Source organism: Leopardus geoffroyi, chromosome A1 (assembly GCF_018350155.1).
Source record: "Leopardus geoffroyi isolate Oge1 chromosome A1, O.geoffroyi_Oge1_pat1.0, whole genome shotgun sequence".
NCBI lineage: Eukaryota > Metazoa > Chordata > Mammalia > Carnivora > Felidae > Leopardus > Leopardus geoffroyi.
Window position 1 is genome coordinate 120,395,050 of NC_059326.1, and position 12,328 is coordinate 120,407,377.

Here is a 12,328-nt window from a genome sequence, read left to right on the forward strand (position 1 = left end):
AACTCACCAGTCGTGAGATCATGACTTGAGCCAAAGTCATACGCTTAACCAACTGAACCACCCACATGCTCCCAAATATACTTTTATTTTACTCATAACCTTAGGATATCTATTCTCTTTACTGTAAGCAGTATATCAGAAAAAATATATTTATATTGTTTATATATATAGATATATAAATAGATATATAGATATAGATATAGATATATATAGATATTATATAATATAATGCAGTTACTATTGCAACATGTTCTTGACCCTTTTAGGTACTTGGTATCTCATGTTGTCAAGTTTTAGAAGTACTCTTTCTTTGTACTTCGTAGATTAGGTGCGTCTGAACTCTAAGGAGTGTGAGGTGTAGCTGAGAAGACCTGCCGTAGAAATAGTAGACATTACAACCCACCAGTCTGGGAGAGCTTTTTTTCTGAGGTTGTCACACATTCTTGCTTTACATTTCTTGCATTCCAGAGCTGTGTAAACTAACCTGGGCTGAACCCTGCGTTCTGAGTGATTTTTTTGCCTAAATAGTTTCGCATTACATTTGCCATCAGCTACATAAATAATCCACCTTAGAAATGGTAGTCAAGGAGAAGACTCAAGACAAAAGTACTGAAAGTCAACCCTCTTCTCCAGAGGCTCGCAAGCAGTTACAGAAGATGCAGCAGACTCCAAGACGCCCCTTGATGTTGACTGTCAAAGAGAGAGGGATGCCTTGGATAGATAGATTGGGCATTCTGCAGCCTCGTCATTTTCATAAAGAGAACAGATCTCAGTATTGCAGATCTGAACCTGAACAAACAGGAATTTTCATCCCATCTCTATCAAGCCCTGTTCCCCTTCTGATTGTTGACCCTAGTAAATTTATCCAAAAGAAGTACAAGATACTTATGGGCTTAAATTCTGGAAAAGATGTTCTTGTTTTGCACTTTTTTAAAAATATTTTTTTAAAGCTTCTTTATTAGAGAGAGAGAGAACACACACACAAACTGGGGAGAGGCAGAGAGAGAGGGAGACACAGAATCCAAAACAGGCTCCAGGCTCTGAACTGTCAGCAGAGACTGATGCAGGCCTCAAACCCACAGATCGTGAGATCATGACCTGAGCCAAAGTCAGACACTTAATAGACTGAGTCAGGCAGGTGCCTCTCTTGTTTTTCATGTTTTGACTTCACTGTGGACATCACTTTAGGAGATAGTAAAGAGGTGGCCATGTAGAGAATAAGATTTGAATCTCAACTGTACCCTATATGTAAAATATGGATATTGACGTTTTCCCTAAAGTAATGTGCTTTGGATTGAATGTGATGATATACAGAGGGCTTAGCACATATTAATAGTTCAATGAATTACTATAATTGTTGATTTTCATTGCCCATATTATTGTAGGGTTTATGATGTTCTTCTAATAGAAGAGTGTATTTCTATAGTGTCAACAGCACCAAATTACCTATAAAAACATGAAGATTTCAGTAGTAAAAGTATTAAAAAAGTAAAAACCACATTTTCTCCAAGTAAAAATAAAGCCTATATTGTTTTCTAGTTATAAAGCTAATGTATGCTCATGGTAACATTTAACATAAAAAGTTAATATGGTAGAAAGTAGATATGTCTCATAATTTTATACCTCCAAATTTGGGTTTATTCTTTACAATTTATGTAAATGTATATTCACACATATATGCAGGTATATAAATATGTAGTTTTTTTACTCTTCTTCAACTCATTCGGTTTGGCTCTAAAATATGACCTAGAGATTTTCATCCGTCATTACACAGAAAGAGCTCATTATTCCTAAATTCAAGTCTTCTATTACTTTGGTAAGGTATAATTTCATACATTGTAATGCTGGACATTAAGGTTATTTGAAATTTGTAGCAATCATAAACTATGATAAAATAAAATGTACATGCCAAAGAATAGCTGTCAATTTTTCTAACCTTTTAATATAATTAATAAAGTATTTTTAACTGGATTTATATTATGATTCTTTTTATACTAATAACGAACAAGATAGCATTTTAAACATTTTAAAGCCACTTAAATTCTAGTACATATTTTAAAGGCCAGAGTGTTCTTTGCCCACATCACAGCAAAAGTTTAAGCACATATTTGCAGGATATATCTTGAAAGAGAGAAATGTGTCAAAATGAGATAAACGAAGATATTTCATTGACATTTACCATCAGATGAAGTAGACATTGCCGTGCATGTAGGAAAAATGGAGGCTCTCAAGGCATATATTTGGGGGATTTAAGGAGAAAAAGTGACTCTAGCCAGTCTTCATGATAATCAAAAGAGGAATATGGTATGAGAGGGTCCTAAGTGGAAATGAATTCCATTGTGATAAATGGTTTTGTTTTCTTTTAATACTCACAAAGAGTGAAATATATTTTAGAATGCATGATAAATCTTACAAAGCAGACAAGGTACCAGAAACTGACTATAGGTAAATACTGTGCCAGTTTTCATTTAAAAAATGATCTCAAAAACTATAAACTAGCACACCTGATTTTGATCACAAGGAAAAATTCACAGGTAGATTCCTATTTATGGCGAGATTTGTGAGTATATGGAAAACAAAGTGGGGCCCACTTGGCATCCATGGCCATTCATAATGAACAAATCATATTATTAATGGTCCACCTTGTAAGTTTTTCTAAATTTGCAGATGATATGAGTTTCATCAATACATTTTATCAGAAGTATCAGCAGAAAATTTTAACAAAGTCATTCTTGCTTTACTGTGGGTAAGATGATGTGTGAATTACCAGATTTTTAAGTCCTTAGAAGAATGAGTGTAAGGTCAATCCCTAATGATTTTTCTTTATGAAGCTTTCATCAGTTACTTGGGTGAAACCACAGGTGAACTCTGTTTCAGATGACTCAAGGCTAGCAGGAAGAAATAGGTGCAGAATCAAAACTTTTACAGAGTGATGTAAAACATGACTGGGAATTAAAAAAATCATAACCTTGAAATCTTAGAATTTAGCATTACAACCAACTTCCCCCTTGGTTCCATCATGCTGTTAAGTTCAATGAAGGAAACGGTTCCTGTCCAGAGAATCACACAAAATTTGAAATAACTGGGCTACAGTTTTAAATCCATTAAAAGTAAAACGTTTGTTCTTGGGAACGTTAATTAATAATTTATCTTGGAAATAAGAATTCCCACTGGTATTGTTCATAGAGAGATGAAGTAAAATAATTTCTGCCTTTCTTCATTTTTCTTCTCCTTTGTTCCTATCAGAGTATTTATTGAGAGCCAACTTTATGACAGGTGCTCTGGTAGATGCTATAGAAAATTTTCTCAAAGATTAAGTTAGTCAAGTGCCCTGCCACCAAAGTCCATAAGTATACAATTTTGATCATGTACTGTATTGTACAGAGAAAGGACTTCAGAATAAAAAAAATAATAATAAATGTTCAGGGCACTTGGGTGGCACAGTCGGTTAAGCATCTGACTTCAGCTCAGGTCATGATCTCACTGTTGATGAAATCGAGCCTGGAATAGTGCTCTCTCCCTTTATCTCTCTCTGTCCCTCTCCTGCCCCCATGTGCTTGCTCTCTCTCTCTCTCTCTAAAAATAAATAAACATTAAAAAAATAGACAAACAGTACAATGAAACCCTTTGTGTCCATTTTATACCTTCGACAGTTATCAACGGGTTTTGCTCATAAGTAATTTTTCCTGCTTTTCTTAATTTGTTTATATTATCATTATCTTCGCCTTCAAATACAATTATGCTTTTGATTCTGTCTTTTACCCAAAAACAACTGAGGACAGAGATAATAGCAAAGTGGTTAAACATACATACACACATCATAATTAGACTGTTTGGTTAAGTCCCACATGCATAGATTGCTAGCTGAGTAGCTTGGTACATCTTAATATAATCTCTTTCTTGCCATAAGCTTTTTCACCTGTAAAATGGTAATGATAACAGTATCTACCTAAAAAAAGATTTTGTGAGGATTAAATGAGCTGATTAAGACAAAATCTCAGCATGCTGAAAATATGTAGTAAACATTTAGTAAATGTTAGCTATTATTATTCTAATTTCCAAGTTACTTGAATTGATTTGTTTTTGCTGGTGTTATTAATTTGTGGCTTTATGGCATTGATTGTGGAGAAAGTAGACTACAACATTACTTTTCTTGATTCTTGATTTATTGATTGAAATTATGCTTCTGGAATAATTCAAGGCAGCGTTTTGCAAATATTCTATGGGTCCTTAAAAGAGGATCTATTCTCACTTTATAGAGTAGAGAACTTCAGTGAATATCTATAAATCAGCTTAATTAATTATTTTTCCACTTCCATGTTTATTTATAGCTTATTTGATCTTTTAAAAATTGAAGACTTTTTTAAAGTCTCCCCTAATATCATACTTCATATACCTCTTGACACCTGTTTTCTTTTTTCACATAACCAACTAAAGTACTTCAAGGATGACAGCAGGTCACTTTCTCGTATCCCCTGTTCTTATCTCTTAGAGGGCACTGATTCAATGTCTCAGGGATTTGCCAATGCCATTCCATTAATCTGAAGCTCCCTTACCACTTTATCCTTCCCCTAGATAAAAGCTATACATCCTTAAAGTCTTAAATTCACTGACCCCCTGGGGCGCCTGGGTGGCGCAGTCGGTTAAGCGTCCGACTTCAGCCAGGTCACGATCTCGCCGTCCGTGAGTTCGAGCCCCGCGTCGGGCTCTGGGCTGATGGCTCGGAGCCTGGAGCCTGTTTCCGATTCTGTGTCTCCCTCTCTCTCTGCCCCTCCCCCGTTCATGCTCTGTCTCTCTCTGTCCCAAAAATAAATAAACGTTGAAAAAAAAAAAAAAAAAATTAAAAAAAAAAAAAAAAATTCACTGACCCCCTCATATATTAGGTCTAGGTTTTAAGTGTTTCCCATAGCATTCTGTGCTTTTTCTTCGAAAGTTATTGATTACTTGTTGAAGACTAGCTACCTCTAGACTATAAACTGATGAATGGTGGGTCATGGTCTATTTTGTTCACCCCTGAATGCTAAAAACTCTGCACAGAACGTGGCCACAGAAGTTTATACAGTTGACTTTGAAGCTGAATGGCGGAGTCAGAATTCCTCAGTGTGAACATTAGTTTTACCACTTACTGTGTGGCTTTGGGCAAGGCACTTAGCTTTTTTGGAATTGATTTTCTTACATCTAAAATGGAAAAATGGAGGTGGTTACTGGTGTCTGCCTTATAGAATCATTATGAAGGTTCAAAGAGATGCATTCAGATAACAATTAAAGCCTTGGTGGCTGTGTGCCACGCATGTTCCTAGGTCCTGGGGATGTGGCAATAACAAGACGGAAGAGGTCCATGCTCTCATACCAAGCACACCAAGTTTATCTTCCAAGGGGAGAGCAAACAGAGGGGAAAAAAGAGACAAATACTCAATATACGTTAAAGAGTGATCCTGGACCTTAAAAGGAGAAGGACAAGAAAAGGGGGAAGAAGAGAAAAAGTGTGGGGAGAGCAAGTGGGTTTAGAAATGTGGGAAACATACACTGAATGTTCAGGGATGGCCCTTCTGTGGATCTGATATTTAAGCTGAGATGTGAATGGCAAAAAGGAACTAGTTGTGTGAATAACTGAGGGAAGAACATTCTAGTCAGATGGCTCAATAAACCTCTGCCATAGAAATGAGCTTTGGGTACCCAGGGACAGCAAGAAAGCTGAGGCAGCTGGAATACAATAAGCCAGATGGAAAGTATCAACAATTCCGTATTATAGGCAATGCAGTGGGGGAGAGAAAGGAGCCAGAAGGTCCTTAAAATCCTGACTGGTGCATAGCAAGGGCTCAGTAAATGTTAGTTGCTAGTGTTGTCATGGTTATGGTTTTAGTTATTGGAAATGATAATTTTTGAATGAGTAAATCAGTGCTTGAATAGAAATAAATATGCTTGCTCTTGTGGAGGATGAAGAAAACGGGGCACAGGATGAATAAGGAACTTAAGAAAGTCCATGCATCCTTTGCCTACCGCAAACATGCTAATAAGGTTTGAAGCTAGAAAAGTAAACCTGATTTTGCTCTGAAGAAACCACAGGGAACTGTAAGATGAAGGTGAAGAATCCCCCTGCCCTGAAAGCAGTACAACTAAAATATTGTGTTCATTGAGTGGACGCAGGATGTATCATAAACAGTTGCGGTGGAAATCTGTTAGTGTAGCCTAATTGTTACAGACTTCATTTCTTCTTTGTTGGGTTATATACGCCGCTTTTCTCTGGAGTCGCCCTCTGTCTCTCCTTTGATCACATGTAACACTGTTGGGGCGGCTTCTGTCTCAAGTTTGGCCGTTTCCAATATTTCCATAGCTGATCGACAAGGTCAAAGATTACATGATACAAGCTTGTTTTATCATGAGTCAGTTCTGGAGCTTTGGAGGCAACCACTTGGGGGAGATATTCTTTTCCACTGGGTATGATGTAATTGCAATATTGGCCCCGACTTTGTGGCCTCAAGAGGAGCTTCAGCTTAAAAACGGAGGCAGGAAAGAAATCAGGCCTAGAGACAGAACTGAAGACATTGTTGAGCACTTCTGTACCACCTTGCTTAAATACCCCGAAACTTTTTCCATCTTGTTACAATAAATTATACTTAAGCTCTTCTGGCTCTTGGAAAAGAACAAGTGTTGACTGGAAGAGAGGTTTTAAAAGATGGATGATATTTGGACATCGAAACACAGATTACATGAAAATGTGAAAAATATCTAAATCATACTAAATGCTAAACAAATGTAAGATGGCTTTTTAGGTAACCAGCCAGACTTGGCTTTAACTATATGTGCTTTGAGAGTTTATTATTTTTTTTTCTTAACAGAAGCGATATGGGTGACCCTCCTACATGTTAACTCTTGTATCCTTTTCCTTAAGGGCTTTTACTTAATATGCCCTCCAGCTTCTCCTAGCACTTGAACATTTCAAAAGAGAGCATGTCAAGGCAAAACTTGCATCAAAGTGAAACACGCAAGGGAGGCTTTACTCAAGCTGTTTGCACTAGGGGAGAGAGGCCAGAACTGGGTGTGAAATAAACTCTGCTTAAACAAAATCCAGGAGAGTTTTGAAAGCAGGGGTTAAGGGTGGGGTGGGGGGAGAGGTTTATCATAGGCCATCTGTATTGTTTGCTAGTCTTACCAGAGGAAAAGTATACATTATTGAGTCTTCATGTGTCTTTTATACCTTGGAGCAAGGAATGCACCAAAGTTCAACTTCCAGCCTGCCAGGGAAACATAGGAAATGTGGGGGCAAACTCCCTTAATGTGCACATTTCAAGGGCTCCCGGGTCCTTGAGAAAGACCAGTCCCAAGTGTCAAGATACAAAATATTTGTCTCTTAAAGGAACAAAGAAAGAATTAGAATTACAAGTTTTCTAGAGAAAATGCTTCAAGAAAAGGGAGGTCAGCAAGAAAAAGCCTGTTTCATGTAGCTGAGGGAAATGTTAGGGCTTTCTTGGTCAACCAAAATGAGATGCACTGAACGTTTCCCCCAAGCACTGTCTTTGTGTGCTCAGCTAAAGCAGCTGCATAAATGAATCCAGCTAGCCTCTTTTTGGTTTTGCTCACTTGTAAAGCTATTGAAACTGGATTCATTTCCCTGGGAACATAAATTGAGCCCCAACCTGGACTCTCTTGCAAGATTACACTGGTGAAAATGACAGCTTATCCTCTGCAGACAGAAATTTCCATACAATCGCCACCTGCAACATTGCAAAAGTAAGTATCTTGCATGGTTATTGCAAGGACAAGAAAAAGAAAAAGTGTATGTAACACCTGACATTGTAACTGACACCTAGTGGATACTCATTACTCATTTTACAAAGTTACATTTTGAATTAAAGAATTGAATGATTATTCAAACAATTTGTGTACTGGAGTCCTTGGACTGAATTTTGCCTACAGCCAGGTTTTTTTTTTCTATTTGTATGGTGATTTGCTTATTGTATATACACATGTTTATTTGGTTTTATAGATTTAGATTAGTTTATAATATTTTTAAATTGGAGGATTCCACAGTCTAAATGGAGCGATTTCCTTTTTGATGGATATTAGATTGTCTCCAAATTTTTGCTAATGTAAACAAAGTTTGAACATGCCTTCTATTAAAGACCAATGAGTGTTGCTAGGGTAGATTCTGGGATGTTAAACTGTTAGACCGTAGGAGCATAGGCAGTTAACATTTTAACAGAGGTGACCAAATTGCCCTCCAAAGCCCTCGAACTGATACATGTATGGTCTCACCCATATATGTAGTGGTTCTTTTTGCCTCACAACTCCTCTTAGGCTTTATAGTGTTTTTTTGTCCCCAATTTAGTAGATTAAAATTTTATTTTATTATTTTGTGTTATACTTTCTTGTGAGGCACTTTCTTGTGAGGCACACCCCTTAAACTTTTTGATGGTTGTGTCTCCTTTTATTTTTTTAAATTTTATTTATTTTTGAGAGAGGGCACAAGCAGGGAGGGGCAGAGAGAGAGGGAGACACAGAATCTGAAGCAGGTTCCAGGCTCTGAGCTGTCAGCAGAGAGCCCAACGTGGGGTTCGAACTCACAAATTGTGAGATCATGACCTGAGCCAAAGTCAGATGCTTAACTAACTGAACCACCCATGTAACCCTGTGTCTCCTTGTCTATGAATTCCCTCAATTTATTCTTTTTCAACTTTTCTATGGAAGAGGAATTTCTAGATTTTTTAAATGCCCTTCTCTTCTGAAATGTTCCCCACCCTCCCACCTAGTTCCTCCTCCCTATGCTCATCATTAGTGACTCACATCATTGTTTTAATCAGTTTCTTCTCTAGATCCACCCAGTGGAATTTGTTTAAGCCTTAATACATTTATCAGATGACTTTCATGAATGTCAGGTGATGCCCTGGCAACACAAGAATGCCAAAAAGAAAGGAGTACCTGGATTGGAGGGGTGGCTTAATAAAATAGAAGAGGTGGGGGGGGGGGGTGTATGGGAAATAAGCATTGCTATCCTCTCGATTTTTAGGAGAATAAATCTGATGTACGGTAAATGTTTGTTCAACGAATGAGTATAGTGCAGCTTTGGATAATGGATTATTACAAACGTAATCAGTTCGCATTCTTGTATGCCTCTAATCAAATTTGTCCTTTATGACAATGAGCTGATTCCAGGGGCCTGCTTGCTCTCATTATGTTAATCCCCTAGGAGAACATGTATTTGACAGAGCACTTCAAAGTGTTTTTCTGTAAGCTTTCTCCTTGGTCACCCTTAATATCTCTGCTGATGAAATGAGGGAGAGGGGCTTTGCTTGTTTGCCTTTAGTTTGTTAGTTTGTTTTCCACCTCCATTCCCAAGCCAAGCCAGTTATTTTCCTTTACCCATTTTGCGCTTTCCAATTCAAAGAGAAGAGAGGAAAAAAATAGAATATCGAGGTGTCAGCAAACACTCTGTCTTAAATAATTGAATAACAAGCACTATTATCCCAAAATACCTCCAAAAAAGATGTGCAGCAGATAAAGAGGAAAACAAAAATCTCTGCCTTCTACAGGGCAAACTGGGTGACAGCCTGAAACTTCACGTTCATGACAACGTGCAAAATAGTATATCCACATCCATGCTTTATATATGCTTATTTAATACAGATGGCTGGTGCAAAATAGGTCATCATTTCAGAGATGCCTTAACTGTCTGCATTCAACTAATAGGGCCAAGGAAATACGTGAGCATAGCATGAATTTGTCTGTCTCCCGGCCCCCATCCCAGAATTTGATTTTTGTCATTGTTTATTCAATTGGCAACTAAATCAATTTATAAAATGAAGGGAAAGAAACAACCTATCCTTGAGTGGGTAGCTCCCATTTAAATTTTGTTTACAGTGGGTTATTGAAATGCTTTGGTTTGGCCCTATTTTAAGTAATTCTGCCACTTCTCTTGGGAGAGCCTGCTAGTTTAAAGACTTGCCTATTAGGAAAACTTTGCTGATACTCAGCCTAACTCAACAACTTCTCTTTTTCTCTAATTGCTCCCTCTCTCTCTTGGGCTCCTTTGAGACCCACAGTGTGAGCGAGCACCGCTCCTGATTGCCTGCTGGCTTTCACTCGGCAGTGCTGGGTCTGCGGCTCTCCAACTGAAGGCCCGCCATTCCTCCATGAAACTGTCCTTCCCTCGTTAGATGTCCTAAAACATGGACTCTCTTATCTAATGTCTTTAGAACGACAAAATGGTAGAGCTGGAAAGACTTTTAAACACTTCCAGAACTCCCCTTTTTCTCTTTGCAAATGAGAAAAACATAATCCAGGTATGTCAAGGGACTGACCTCACCAGGTGAGTAGCTGGTGAGAGAAGGAAGGGCAGGTAGGAGCTCAAGCCTGCAACACTGAGATGGAAACAAACAAGCAGAAATAACCACAGGCAAGTGGTATAAATATGTGAAGTGGGTTGGGTATATGACAATAGCTGGGGAGTTGGAGGGTGAAGTAGTGATGATCGGGAGAGGTAGGACCATGTAAAGGAGGCAGCTGCTAGTCAAAATCACTTTTGTCAGCTATTCTGAGCCTTCATGAAAAAGCTACTTTCTGAATTTTTGTGTGACATACCATGATTTTAAAAAATATTTTGAAGTACTTAAGATCATCTTTGACCCTTAACAACATAGATTTGAATTGAGCGAGTCCACTTACATGCAGAATTTTTTTCCAATAAATATACGCACAATACTGTAAACGTATTTACTTTTCCTTAGGATTTTCTTAATAATGTTTTCTCGGTTTGCTGTAAGAATATATGTAATACATACACAAAACTATGTAATCAACTATTTATGTTATCAGTAAGCCTCCCAGTCACCAGTAGGGTAGTAGTAGTTAAATTTGGGGGGAGTCAAAAGTTACATGAAGATTTCAATATGTGCTGAGGGTCGGTGCTCCCAACCCCTGCATTGTTCAGGGTCAGATGTATTTTAAAACACTCTTCAGATAAAATAAACATGATTGAATCCAGCCTGCAGGGCAGTAGTTTATAAATAGTACTATAGAATTTCATAGAGTTTCTTCTACATTTGCAAAATGATGTTAAGACTTAGAAGTATCCTGATGGTTAGGACATCCACCTACCTCAGATTATGGATGTGGAGCTTAAAGAAAAGGGGAAGAATGTAATAGTTTCAATTATTGGTCATCCTCTCCCATGTTATGGCCACATAGTGATGAAGACAAGCCCCACCCCGCCCCCCTTGCTTTGGCCATTTTGGCAAACAGACATGACACTAGAACCTGAAATGAACTTGTCTGATTGAGCATGTCTTTTGTATTCCTGTCTTTGGCCATGGATAGGATGCGCTTTAGTCAACACTGGCTCGAGGAGGATACGTGACATGTGGAACAGAGCTGAACTCACACAGTAGCTTAGAGCTGAGCCCAGGTGAGGTCAGCCAAGATCGGCCAAATGCCAGCCAACCTGCATGCACATGCTTTTGCAGAATAAATAAGTGCTTGTTGTTTTAATCCATTGATGATGTGTGGTTTTATATCACACAGTAAGTAATAACTAACCAATAGAGAGTTTCTCAGTAAGTCATTACACAGTTGAAGATACACCATAAGTAGATGGCAGAATCAGAATTAGGTTGCAGCTCCACACTGTGAGGTTTACCATATTTTCTACTCTATCATGCTCCTAAATCCTGATGATCTTCAGCCTTTCACTTCCTCCTTATTCATACAGTCTCTCTGTCACTTAAAGCTTGCAGAATGGGCCTGATCTTTGAGTCTTCTTTGCATGATTTTCCTCTAGGAATGATTTCAGTCTTTGTGAATGCCTACCAGAGCTTTGAATGGAGTTTTGAGATTTCCACAAAGATAAATGAAAATAATCTAGCTTGAATGCTGTTAGACAATTAAGATTTGCACAACCAGAATTTGAATTTACATAAAAATTATAAACCAATCTCTGTGCAAGATGGAATAGATTAGAATTACCACTAATTTGATTGAGGTTGCTTAAATGGCTTGTAATCGGTATGATCGTTGCCACTTGCTTGCGTCTTCAGCAAGGTAATCAGACCCGCTCAGCAATTTCTACCTCCAAATCAATTAAACTATAAAACATACTCCCTTTAAGAGTGTTTTATATTTGGATTTTACTTTATTTAAGTTAAGCCTTTATTGCATTCTAATTTACTCGCCTGGAAAAATTCAAATAGTTTAGGTTTTGTTTTCATTTTTTTTTTCCCTTCAACTCTTCATTCATTTTCCTCAGTAATGGAATCTTTGAAGATCATGCTCTCTTTTGGGCTACCAAAAGTAATATCAACCTCTTAGGGTTGTTACACCTACACTTACACAAACA